A 15,441-nucleotide genomic window follows, 5' to 3' on the forward strand; every position below is an offset into this window, starting at 1 on the left:
AATATTATACACGATATACAATGTGTTTGTATATTATAAAATATATACATAGTTAGGTGGGTAGGTTACGGTTATATTATATAGAGGTGTAGAGACGATAGGTATGTCGCGGTCGTAAAATAGGACGTATAATAATATAATAATAATAATAATAATATAAAATGTATGTATGTATATTGTACATGAGTGTGGAACTAATATTATAATATGCTACTAATAAAGTCATTGCCGCCGCCGCCGAAAACGTAAATGTAATTAAGGCGCCATGTGCTCGCGCGATCGATTGTGGTGAATTCCTATCGTTCGTCGTTTCTTTATTTTTTCTTCTCAGTCGGAGCCATCTTCGATTTTTTTTTTATTATTATTATTTATTCGAATCTGAACAATACACCGCGTCGTCTGCGTCGGTTTCTATCTGTTATAACACAAACACACACACACGCACGCATTATACTATTGGTCCGGCTCCGGATGCGCGTTTGTATTCGTTATATTATTATTATTATTATTATGCAGGTATATACACTACCCGGCGCGCGAGTTTCCTTTTGTTTCTTTGGCATAGTTGAAATTCGACTGCTGGCAACAATAATAATAATAATATATCTTGCGCCTATATCTGTATCTCCATCACACGCACACATCACGTCTATCTCTCGGCGCGTATATCGTATAATCTCATATTATATAGACTCGTCGTCGGATAGGTCGGATATTATAATCCGCCTATAATTTGAAACTTAGGCGTATGATTACACGGTGGGTGTTTTTCGTTTGTGAGGTACCCATGTGCACGTATATCATGTTATATATATATTATGTATAGGTACCTCAATCTGCGGCGGGCTCTCTCCTTCGGGGCCGATCGACGGAGACGATGATCGCGACGACGACGACGATGATGACTTTATCAGCGGTGAGAGGATGAGCAGTTGTGTTATGTATGTAAGTACGCGTTTGTGTTTGTGTGCGTGTACGCGCGCGCGCGCAAGGCAGTTCGTTGCACCGCCGCCGCTGTTGTTGTTGCGTAGTAATATATATACACACACACACGCACGCGCACGCGCACGAGAGTAGAGAAGTACAAGTTAATAAAGACATTAGCGCACACGGCCGTTGTTATGTGCATATGTGTGTGTGTGTTGGTGAGTACGCGCGCGCGTTAGGGTTAGACCTTGAACATCCTCCGTCGGCTCAGCCTCCACGAATTCTTGTACATTATCATACGCGTTTCCTCTGTATATTATATAGGTGTACGCGTTGTATACCTTTCGTTGTTGTTTTTTTTTTTTTTTACTACCCTATTTTTTTTTCTTATTAACGGCTCGGGTCGGTTTTTATTTTTATTATATTATTAGGTTCGGTGCATATCACAACGGTATAATATAATATATAATGTATATGCATTATGCAGTCGGACGTGCTGCACGTCACGCCGCAGTGCGAGATTGAAAAATGATATTTTTTGGGATAGTTACATTTTTTTTTTTTTTTGTATAACGGTTAATTTTAGGAACCAAAATATCATCGATAGTCGTATGGCGCGGGTATCTGATAGCTATGTTATCTCAAGTCTTACATTTTAACTCTTCCCTCGCCACCACTCGTTTCCAAGCGTATCATCTTGACGATTAATACGATATTAACATAAAGGACAAAGGTTAGATAAATAGGCGATGCTCATTTTTTTTTTTGTTTCGGAACAATTAAAACAATATAACGTATTGTTTTCTTACTAAATATTCGCATTACATTTTACATAAAATAAGCCTGATGAGATTCCAATAGATTATTTCGCCGAATTTAAGTGGGAATATTTTGTGATTGACAAATTAATTTTTTCTCAACTCAAAAATATTATAGAAAAAGATGCTAATTTATGAGCACAAATAGGTGCTCCGAGCGTTAATGTACTAAATATTTTTTTAAATCTGACGGAACGTATTGTTTACAAGTTTACTACGAGTGCGTAAAAAAATATCATCAATTATTGTTGTTATTTGTGTTCTCACGGCATTCTGGGTCGAAATGGATAAACGATTGTCATCGTCCTTAACCCCTGCAGTCAATAATGTATACGCTCGCAACTCTTATTTATAAAAATAATAACGGCGGTTTTTTACTATGTGATATTTTATTATACGGTGCTAGGACGCTTAAGTGTATATTCAACAAACTCGCCGATAACGAGGATCGTCTCAATTAGTCAATTAGCCACCATAATATATAGGTAGTATATTATGCGTTAACATTATAAACACGCTGCGTGTGCGAGTGAATAGTAATTATTGTTATAATTTATTGTATTATAATATCGTATGAAAAGTGGATACGGTCGAGCGTCGAATCGACGTGCGTGTTTTGCGGCAGTGCATCTATAAGGAGATTTTTTTTTTACTAGTAAGAAAGTACGGTTTAAAAATTTGATCTAGATATACTAGACGATCTAGTTGGCCACGGCAGCGGTGACGGTGGTTAACTGGTTAACCGCGCGTAAATGGTTTTAACGTTTGATATTATTATTTATATTGTACAGTGCACAACACACATGCACGATGTAGATGTATATTATTAAATTACTATTACTATTTCAGTATTTAGCATTATTTACAAAGTATGGAGTGCGCCAAACATTATGAATTAATATGTACACATTATTATGATTTAATAAGCGTTATTCATTTTAGTAATTGTTGCAGTGCTGCACTATATAATATTATAATAGTACGATTGTACGAGATAATGATAATTGCGACCATGGAAACTGCACACATTATTACATTACAGTAATTAAATGAAATATTACCACTTGTGACTAAAACTATACTTAGCTGTAATGATATAATAAACAGTAATGGTGATATTCCTATTTATATTATGTAAATCTAACGGCAATAATTACACATATGAGTGGGTATATACTTGGTAGTGGGTAATATAATGTATATTATGTTGTTATTATAGTACATATTATTATGTTTATCGTTAAATGGACATTGTCGGTGCATAAGACAACGTGTATTATTATCGCATGATTATATTATCGATCTATCAAGACTAGAAATGTGTATTCATCTTCTATACACAAGAGACCTCGACGATAAACAACTAGAAACTACAGTAAGTTCGTAACGCATTATATCGTCTGCAACGTTGCGCGGTATACTTTTATTTTAATATAATATTTACATGTCTGAGGAGTTACGAGGATAATATAAATTATGATAATAATATTCAAATCCGAGAGTGTTTTCCAGTTTGTCGCATTTACTCCAATTTACATATTATACCATCGTCATCAGTGAGTTGTACAACATCAATAATCTATATCCGAATTTGATTGGTGTGAACTAAGTACTGTAGTATAACAGATTGCCCGATAGATAAAGAAAAAAATATAGCATTTAACCATATGACGTTAATTATTATGTATTTTTATGCTGAGTTTAGAGAGTAATGGGGATTGAATAATATAATTTATTATAATATTATAATAACATGTATGAGATCAATACAAAAATAAAAAAAAACAATGAACCGTAGTTCTTTACAGTAAGTTTCAGTAGAAGAGAATTTTTTCCATAGGATGACTACGACTACGACTATATTATAAAATATAATGTGGCCATTAAAAATCTGTTAAATGGAGGGCAATAGCGGTGTTTGTTGTTTCTGTAAACAACTATATTAATCCCGTTTTGGGTCCTAATCTCTTGTAAGCTAAAAAGGTTCAGCCAGTTAAGAGGCTACATATTACAATGCATCGTTTAAGTATATTTTTATAATTCACTTTTATTTAAGCTTTATGGGATTTAGATTCGATTTATATTGGATGACGTCGTATCTATAATACTTAATATTATGTACTTATATCCTGCATTGTCAGAAGATTTAGTTTTATTGATTTCTCGACTGTTTTTTCACTAGGTACTCATTTTTTTTTTATTATTATTAATTTTTTTTATTAATAAAGTAGATTTATATTATAGATTTAATGTAAATATCTTTTAAAATTTAAATAAAAACTTTATATTTTCTGGGTACATATAATAATATAAGACAGATTATTCAAACTTATATTTTATTTTTGTTAGTGTATTTTATAAGTTTATTTTAATTTAATATAAAGATGAGAAAAAAATAAATGAGGTTTATTGCAAATCAATGTAAATATAGTATATATTATAAAATGATAAACATTGGTTAAACCTGAGCAAGACTATGGTGACAATCCGACAATCCGGAGAAAAAAGGTGATGCTACTTACATTTTAAGTATCAAAACACAAAATCTAATCCTTTAAATTCAAGATAAGAAATAAGGAATATTTCATGTACCTATTATGATTTCAATGCATCAATAGATTCCCGTGCATTATACTTCAAATCTATTGAAAAAGATGTTCATGGAAGTTAAGGATTAAAGTTGTATAAAGGAATAAAATACTAAGAAGTATACTAAGAGTAAAATATATCATTGTATATAGGCCATGACAAAATACAAAAATCTAACCCATTAAACCCATTGCAGGTAAAATACTGTCCTGGACAAAAGAAAAGGATGATAGAAATAACAATAATAGTATATAATAAAAACATTATCTTTTTCTGATAATTCAAAATCAAAAGTGTCAATTTGTATTTATTTATGTTGAGGTGCGTACGGACAAGAATATTTTTATACAGTAGAGTATTAGGTAGCCTATTTATATGGGTTTGAACAGCTACCCATTTGTATACACGTTTAAAAGAGGTTAAAATTATTAAAAATCAGTAAAATATTTTTTCATCCGTCCTGAAAATAACGAAATCACTTATAAACGACCTTTTTTATTTTTTGAAAAATCTGCTTACACGTCAAAATGTGGTTGTATTAAGTATTTGTATAAAAACATTCGATTAAAACGAGGAAATTTAATATTTAAAAAAAAAATAAATAACGGCTTCATTAAACGAGTATAGTGTTTCGAACGTCGTTCCGTGAAAATGACGAATGGACGATATTTGAGTGAGCCGATGCGGTCAATAATTTAAACAAGTCGGCTAAAAACAAAATATTCACGAATTTAATATTCATATAAATGATCATAAAGACAACACAATAATATATTTTAATTCCAATTTCCGATGATTCGAACGGGCAATATTTAATAACTGATTCAAAGAATCGACGAAAATCGTTATTAATTTGTAATGCTAAACGGGCGAATTTGAACGGATGTATAAAATATTTTATGATACGTGTACAATTATGCATCCAGAGACGTGACCAGTCTTTGTTTAAAAGGTAGTATTAAAAAACGCTCTAGTGAAAATAATAAAATATACGTGTGTATTTATAATATTTAATATTGGAACATTGACAAATTTAAATATTGAATTTTAAAGTTAAAATTATAAAGTTTATAAAATCTGTTATTATGTTGTTAATATGTTATCAAAAACGATCAGTGTGAAAATAGTCTAAAAAAATGCATGCGCATATTTGTATTAACTACATAGAATAATAGAGAGTTTACCAATTGAGCTCAAAACATTTTACAATAGGTACCTAAGGATAAATTATTAGTTATTTATAATTATATAATTAATTAATACACTAACCGATTTTATTATTAGTATTAACATATAATACAATATAAATAAACAATTATTTTTTTTTACCTTTAACAAGTTACTTTTTGATCGTCAGTTATTCAAAATTAAAGTTATACCAGTTACATTATAATTTACATTTAAATTTTTTTACAATAATAATAACACTTCGTTATTTTTGCGAGTATATTATTATAATATATAGAATATTATAACCAGTCACATTAACCAATAATCTATTATTGATCAATAAATACGTTTTTAATATTCAAGCATTTAAGTGTGTAGTTGTGATGTTTATAATGATGAAATTAGATCGAACAACAATATGTCTATATCTGAAAGTAGGGAAATTTAAACACAAGCTCAATTGGTATTCTAACCTTAAACAAAATTTTTGTTTTAAGCGCAATTGATCCATGACCGAATAATGATCGGGTGATGGAGGTTTGGTCCTTTGGCTTATAAATTATTTATTTAGTATTTAAATATTTTAATAGTGAAAAATAAAAGATTTAATTTGAAAATACGTCAAAATGTATAAATATTTAAAGATAAAGTAACATTATGTTATAGCTGTTGACGTTATGTAATCTACGTGAGATCTTGTCAGTGAATGATAACAATTATAATTTATAACTAATAGCTATAGATATTGTTTTAAAGTAAGGAACAAAAATATTATACTAATTGATTACTATTTTTAGTAAAAAACATCTACTACCTATTACAATAAAACTTTAGGAGTACTTATATAACACATAGGTTAATAATATTCAACACACAATTTTGGAGTTTCAATAATTATCAATAGGTAATCATCTTTTTTTTCCACTAAGCATTATAATTTTAATTAGGTGAAATATTTATTACTAAAGCTATTGATATTTTAAGAAGAAATATTGATAATGTAAAATTATATACTATTAAACACCAGTGAATATAAGACGTTAACAAAAATGTAATTATATTCTGATTTCATTGACTTTAATTTAAAAATAAAAAGAATTACTTTTATGAACCTCCATTATCTATAATTGTTTTCTATAAAATAATATATTATGCGTTACTAATTAATTGATTTTTCAATTCGGGCGTTAGGTACATTATAATAAAACCACAATTTTTTTATATAGATCTACGTTGATTAATGAAATAGCGCGTGTGCAACAGCTTATAATATAATTTATTCTACTGTATAATGTAAATCGTCTTAAATATCGATAGGTACGTTCATTATAACATAAAATATAGTTATAACTTTTTGTATAACATGGTAAAACCATTAGAAATGTATCCATTAATCAATAATGTTTTATACGGGTAAGTTATTACATGTAAATGATATGTTTGACATGTTTGTTAATATTTTTAATCGATCGAAAACATCATGTGGTCAAATAAGCATTAATAAACAATTGAGACATGAAGGTATTTTTGATACTGCGATATTATGCCGTAGAAGAACTTTTTGTTTAAGTGCAAAAACAATATTCACAAAAATAATTATACATAGGATTTATTAAGACCTTCAGTAATAGATTTTATTTTTGTTTTAATACATCAATAAATTATACGGCGAAAAATAAAATTAGTTATAATGGTTGTTGGCATTTGGTACCAAATTAAAAATATAAGGTTTAAACTCAATCGAAATTATCAACCAACAACGTTGTTGTATACAAAATAATAAAATCATAAAAAAATTAATAATATCTATGCAAATGAAATAAAATCGTGAAACTGCAATAACAAACTATAGAAACGTATATTTTAATTCAGCATGTATAACATTTATCCAAAATGCGAAATTAACAAATAATTTTCTATATATTATTCTATACTAATGAGTAATGACAATTAGAGCTGTACGATTGTAGATTGTAGCATTTATTGGCTTGTTTATTGAATACTTCTTTTATTGCATAAAGTTTAAAAATGAATAATAATAAAATCAATTTTGAAACTTTTTTGTTGTATATTTTGTCATTTTTGAATTTTTGAGGTCATATTTTTTCTTTTATATTACATTTTATGATATTTTTAATAATATCAATCAGCCAACAGTTTTTACATAGGTATCTACTACATTTTTCTAATTTTACTAGCTTATTAATTAATTATTAAAATACATACATATTTTTATGATTGTATTATATTATAATTTTTATAAAAATGTTAAAATGTGTAAGCAATGAGCATCTATCTAATATCTTAATTAAATTTGTTTTATTTTTAGTAAATATGAACATAAAAGTATATTTTTTATTTTTAATACGACAAAAAAATTATGTTTTTAAAAAATTTTACTGACGTTTAAGTAGTTTTTAAAAATATTATATGAATATTAAACTGATTTTCTTTTATTCTAAACTTATTTTCAAGGATTTATAGCGCATTCGATACATAATCATGAGATGGTTTTAAGGTTAAAAGTAATTTTATATTTGAATATTTGTAAAATAAAAAATATATCTTTGTTATAGCTTGCACTGTTATTTCCTTTGTATAAATTCAAAAACTTTGGGACATCGGGTACTCCACATAGGACCATATAAAAATAACAGTTTTGGACAATTTTACAGACAATGTTAATAAATTGTACATCGTAGAGACTTGCTTTAATTCATCCGATGACAAAACAATATCAATATTATTAACATAATTGTTCAAATTATTTTACCGTATTTAAAAACCGTTATATAATAACGAATATATAATATTTTATATTATTATTGTAAACCACTGGCCATCTGATGAACGATTTCACAATAGGATTTAGCGTGTATCGTGCGTTGACATAATAATTTAATATTATAATATAAAATAACTAATAAAATATCGCAAGAGAGTACTCACCGATTATTCCAAAGGCGACGCGTATAAAAGGGTTCAGTCCAGACAGGATTAAAAACGTTCTGTCGATGGTAAAATCACTGATCCGTGAATTAAAATTTTAAAACCCGGTTCCGAAGAATAAAACAAAATGAAATTATCGTATTATTATACGGCGCACTTGTTCACCATTATCGAAGGTACGTAAAGCACTCGTTCGCGGACAACACAAAATATTATAATTCTTTCGAAACACAAATAAATCACTTTTCAAAACTATTAGAAATTAAATATAAAAAAAATATATAGCAATAATAATAATCCACTTGCCAGAGAACAGCGGCAAAAATTTATGCAGACGTCGAAAACGCTGTGGCGTTTAGGTTTACAATTATAATAAAAAAAAAAAAACTAATAATAATTAATAATAATTGTAATATTATTATTAAATACGACTTAGTGATCGGCGGCGGACCTTTAATATTATAACCACGACGATATAATATACACGGACACGCACACGAAAACGGAAATAGCACAAACACACACACACACTCGCGTACCGTAACGATCATCAGCCGAGATCCGAGTGCAGTCTCGACCGCCGCCGAACATCCCGGCAACACGAGCGCCGCCGCGGCCACTCCCTCCGAAACGGGATGACTATAGGAGCGCACGTTGCCCGCCGCCGCCGGTTGACAGCTCCATAACGACTCATTTAACTCTCGGCACTGATAGAACGTCGACGGGTCGCCCATTATTATAATGTACCTACTATATACGCGCGTTATTATTATATTATACTACACCGTCATCACGACATTATAATATTAAAATAATTTATAATAATAATATGATAACATTAGATTATAATATTATTATCTTGTTTGTAATTATAACTCATTTGATTTCGGGCTTCGGCAGTTCGGCCCGCAGTTGTTTTTTAATAAAATAATATAACGCCATAATTTATATACATATAGTTATTTATTACTATCATCATTATTATTTATTGTTATCATCGTCATTATGCATGGGAGCTTAGGGCTAGACAACGACTTTCTGTGCAGTTAAGAAAAATCAAAAATATGTAAATAGCTATTTTTTATCGTATACTAGATATTTTTATATAACTATATTTATATGCGAGTATTGAATATGATAAACATGACCAAAAATCAATGTTTTTATTTTCAGTTTTTTTTTATAAACTATATTTTTTTATTTATTCTCTATAATAGGTATTTACAAACTATTATTATTTTTATTTTTTAGAATTATAAGGAAACTTGGCAAGGGAAACTTTTAAGGAAGAAGCCACTCAACAATAAAAACTACCTGTTTTGATGTTTTTTGTTTGCTAAACTTATGAAATTTAATTTAAATAATCATTTTGTAGATCGCGTCACCATCTTCACTTTTAAACGTCTTGTAGAATTTCCTTGAATGGATAAGATTGATAATTTATTTTGGGATAAAAAAGTAGTTTCTTGTGAAATTTTTATTGTAGAACAGTCAACTCCATCCAGTACTATTTTTATGTTTTTGAATATTTATATGGTATTTAATATTTTAGTTAGAATGTTTGATTTATTATGCACTTTTACATTAACACTAAGTACCCGAGAACTGAAGCCTGTGAAAAAATGTCTACTTATCATTAAATAGCACTAAATACTCTATATAACATACATTATTGTCATATGATAGGTATTTGACTAGATTAATTCGGTGTAACATTAATAGTATAAACTTCAATAAAATATTCTATTCTATAAATTGATATAATTTAACAAACAGTACACCATATTTATGTTAGTACGGATATAAACGGCCATGTGTACACTCTTTTTTTATTAGATATTTCATTTTAAAATGAATAGTGTGGCGTTATTACTCTGCGCACAAACGGAATATTTCAATTTATAAAATGTTTGTTTGAAAGCCAAAAACACTTAGACCTAAAATTTATGACTATGTATTATTTAACCTGAACTATCACAATCAAAACGTGTAAAACGCAACGTTTTTTGCAACGATACGGTTGCTGGTTGTGAAATAACACCGCGATGACACCAGCTAGATTCGCTCGATTTAAGACCGGAAGTCTATTTTTGATCCCGAATAGAAAATTAGCCAAATAATAGAAATTACTTGGCATCGTCCTCTAAAGAAAGCAATTTTATATTTTAATTTTTTTTTAATTTTAAGGTAGAATGACATTGGTAGATTTGGTTGGCCTGAATTATATGATTTTCAGACGATTTAAGATAGATTTTGGTGAATATAATATACATATATACATATATATATGTAATATTTAAATTACTGTATATTTTTAGAATAAAAAAATCGTCCAAAGAAATATAACTATACATGCCACAAGAGTTAAAATAATTACAACGCGAAAAATATATAGAGTTTATTTATTAGATGATAGCTATAATAATATTATAATGCTTACAATAAAATAAACAAAAATTACGATCCTCAAAAGAATTATCAAACAATATTGTGTTCAACGCTATAACATTTTATTTGTTTAGAAAAAACATATATGGCGTACGCGTTCAGTGTTTAAAATGTCTTTATTTTCAAAATGGGTTATTATTTGAAGTGGTGATATTGCACTTATATATATAATATAATCTTATAGACTATAGTGATATTGTATTTCTTTTTAAAACAGATATCTTTGTTTTTTGTATTACCAGATAATAAAATTAATGTATATTTATTTCAATAGCAAACTTTTCACGCAGACCTAAGTAAAATATCTTGTGAGTTATTTTTATTTTAACTTACTGAAGTACTAAACGCCAATCATCTGTTTATGTATTACCTTTGTTGTTATAATATAATTGTGCATTATGTTTGACTTTCTAAATTATAAATATTGTTCTATTTATACGTCCTGTAAATGTACATATAGTCCAGTCATTTAATCTTCAAAAAAGATGTTTTTAGGAATTAAATAGGAAAGTTTTGAAACTTTACAGAAAATTTGGTTGTGGGTTTCTGATTAACCAAAAAAAAGTCGCAATCGCTCCGAGGTCCAAAAGTGTCCGCCATCTTAAATTTTATGTGCAATTTTTTTTACCTCGGAGCAATGGTGACTTTTTTTTGGTTAATAAGGAACCCACAACCAATCTTTTTGCAAAGTTTCAAAACTTTCCGATTTAATTCCAGTAAAAATCGTTAAATGATTGGACTAATATATGGTTTACCAAAATTATAGGCATAAACTGTAAAACGATATAGGCTTATTAGGTATAATGATGGGATTAGTGTATAATAAATAATAATCCTAACTTTTTTTCTGGATACTCCTTAAATATTAGGTATAGTTAAAATTGCCCAATGCTTAGAACTCGCCGATGCTGAGCATTCTCTTGCATCACCCTGCTATCGAAACTGGTTCCCAGGGTGAAGTTTGGCAATGTACAGAAAAACCCATTTTTTTCGGCCCGTGGCCTGTTCTATAGCTGAATAGAGCATAGTATAGATGTGTGGTCAAGTAAGTACTTAGTATACAATATACATGTTAAAATCTATAATAAAACAGACTTAAAAAACTATAAAAATAAAAGAAAAAACTTGTTGACGATTTTAGTAAATGTATACATAGATGGTATTTGTGTTAGATACAACTGACATAATACTATAGAACTATTGAATAAAATTTAAAACATAAGTACCTACTTTCTGTACTATTAATTGTCGCTTAATTTCATATAATATATAATTTTAAATTTTCTAGATATTTGAAAAAATTATTATTATTGGTAAATTAAGTTCTAAATGTCGTATGATTACATACAATTATATAACTATATTGTATTTGTATAGGTTAGGTTTAATATGTACCTATAACATTTCATAAAGTAAGACTTAAGCAATGAACTATTTGTTAGTCACTGCATGTGTATGTAAAACTGATGCAAATAAAAAATGTATGTAGAGGTTATTTTGATCGATATAAATTATAGGTATCAATCATTTTTTTTATTTATCGCTTTTGCCGCAGACGGATAATTCACCTAGACGTCGATTACGTTGGAATTCGGGGATCCGCAACCGCAACAGTTACAGTATTATTGCAGTAGCTACGGCAGAAAACATAAAAAGGGAAAATTATAAGGCACAGGTTACACCTTAACATCCGGAAGAATCGTTACTACCTATTTATTATAAACACGCGGTGATAATGTCTGTATTACAGCGTGAACGGACCGACACGTATTATAATAGATCTTGCTGCACATGCGTTATACCTATATACATACATGTACATATTTTATTTATAAATATACACATAATATACGACCCATACTCACCCTATCTATACTGTTATTATTATTACCTGTAGGAAGGCGAGACTACTAAAATACAATATACTTATAACGACACGGCGGTGGAGATGACGGCGTATACCTGCAGCACACAGTACTGTAGGACTAGTCGGGTTGAAAATCAGTTTGAGCCGGTCTTTACATTTTTTTTCTTCTAAAATCGGATTCAAAATCGATTGGGGCGGTTACCCCCTGGCTCGAACAATTGCCCATGGGGGTGTGATGGCGGCGGCGGCGGCATTTCGGCAGCGACAGTAAAGGTGGGAGGATCAGGGTGTGTGTGCGTGTGTATATTATACAGAGGTGAAAAAAACAACACAAGAAAAATATTATATATAGGTACATGAGTTGTATATGTATACATACAGGTTACGGTGTGTAAGGGCAATTGGCGGCAGCGGTCGTGGAAGGACGATAATGATGTTTTCTACACTGCGCCGACGTATATACACACGAATCATATATAATATTATTATTATACTATTCTCTCGGTGTGCCTAATCAAGGAGCACACAATAAAACGCCTCGCGTACCTACCTACATAATAATAATGTAATATGATTATTCGTTACTGCAGAGGGTAAGGGTATAACTCGAAAGTTGTTAAGATGATAACAATAATAATGCGCATGTTTGCGCTGACTGCAGTTGCCGTAAAATTGCATATGATGAATCAATTATCTTACTGTAGTAAATCGTTTGTCCTTTTGTTTCTACGTGTATAGTAAACACGCGATAAACGTTTATTGTCAATAGTATAGGTATCTACAGATTTTAAGAAAATTTAACTCGAGAGAGTAAAGAAAATAATACGTGTGAGTCCTATTTAATACAACCGATGAGTATTTGTACATAAAAATTTAACTTCACATGAATTCAAAAAATAACACATACTCGAAATACAATTCACTTGGTATATTATCATGATATTCATTTCAATTACCAAATATATTACCTTCATTTATGTCTGTATGTACGGAGATTTACTCGAAAGCAGTGATTTAAGTTGTGCAATACTGCAATGTTTGGCTCAAAGACAAATTGGACTAGTATGGTATAATGCTTTAAATGGGTAAATATTAATTTACAAGTAATTGTGGCGATTATTAGTAAACATATATTATAATGTATTTATCTTATAGATAGGTTAAGGATGCATAGATACTTGGAAAAATAAATAGTTTTTTGCCGCTAATACACGATTGGGATATCATTTCACTTGAAGATAAATTACAAGACTGATGTTCGATAATAAATCGGTAAATTCAAAGAGTTAAATTTCAAAAATCACATGCCAGTCAATCCGCAGGGCACAGCAATGGAATAGTAGAGAACATAAAACACACGTTACGACAACAATAATACTGAAAAATAAAAACTATTACCTCTCTACGACTCGTAGTCACACGGTCAAACAATAATATTATTATTTATTATTGTTGTTTTTAAATATTTTTAAATAGCATAGTTATCATTATGTGAAAAGTGCATAATAGTCGTTGTGCGTTTGGTGCGTGCTGCTGCGAGCCTCAGTGAACGACGTAGCATTCCGATGGGAAATTTATTTAGGCACCGATGAAATTATAATAACACCCAAGTATGTGCGCACCTATATAATAATATGATTTATTTAATTATAATACAATATAATATATTATAGTATTGTGCGATCGCTCTTAGACGGTATACATGCGCCCCGCGTGATACGACTATCCCCCCGCTGAGGGCTGTGGAAAGGGATAGGTGGTTTGAAAGTAAGTATAATAATAATATAAATACAAAATATTCAGAGAATATGTAGGTATTTTTATGTAGTATAAGAAAACAACGCACAGACCATTACAAACAATCGTACGACGACGACTAGTCAGGACACTTAAACAATATAAAAATATTATTAGTCAAATATTTATTTATTATTATTATTATTCTATAATATAGTCATCAACGCGTACTTGCATCATTTGTGTGTAACACAATACGGGTAAACATGCAGCAAATCCTCTTAACTCTGGAAGAGCTGAAATCTTAATGTACCTATGGATAATATTTAAAATTATCGATAAACTTTAAATAATATAATAACAGCATGCATATTATACGCAGCGTATAGCAAGGGCGTATTTCTGGGGGGGGGGGGGGCGATGGGGCGATCGCCCCCCCCCCCAGAGCCTCTATTTTTATTTCTATTTAATAGTACCTACTTTAATATTTTCGTAATTATATGTAATTATGATACAAAAAGTGTACACCGAATAAAGTAAAATAATTAAACATTTTAGAATAGCGCTCCTAGTTGTTTAAATAGGTTAACATATACATTATAATAAGGCCTTTTACGGTTTTTTTTTTTTAAATTGTATCAATAAGTCGCTCCCCCTTGAAAATAGGGCCAGAGACGCCCTTGGCGTATAGTATAAATACATCGATCTTGCTGAATAAGAATGATGGAAATTATTAAGATTTAGATTTGAATGCTCTAGATAAACATGAGAAAATACCATAAAATGAACCTAAAAAATAATATATACTCAATAATATTGTTCTATATAATATATACCATCGATTTCATCAATCAACAATAAATCTAGTAGATATTATATTTTTTAGTGCTTAGTACTTAAATATTTTGAATCGACAGAGTGACCCCCCTCCCCCCC

This window comes from Aphis gossypii, chromosome 1, assembly GCF_020184175.1.
Source record: "Aphis gossypii isolate Hap1 chromosome 1, ASM2018417v2, whole genome shotgun sequence".
Classification (NCBI taxonomy): domain Eukaryota; kingdom Metazoa; phylum Arthropoda; class Insecta; order Hemiptera; family Aphididae; genus Aphis; species Aphis gossypii.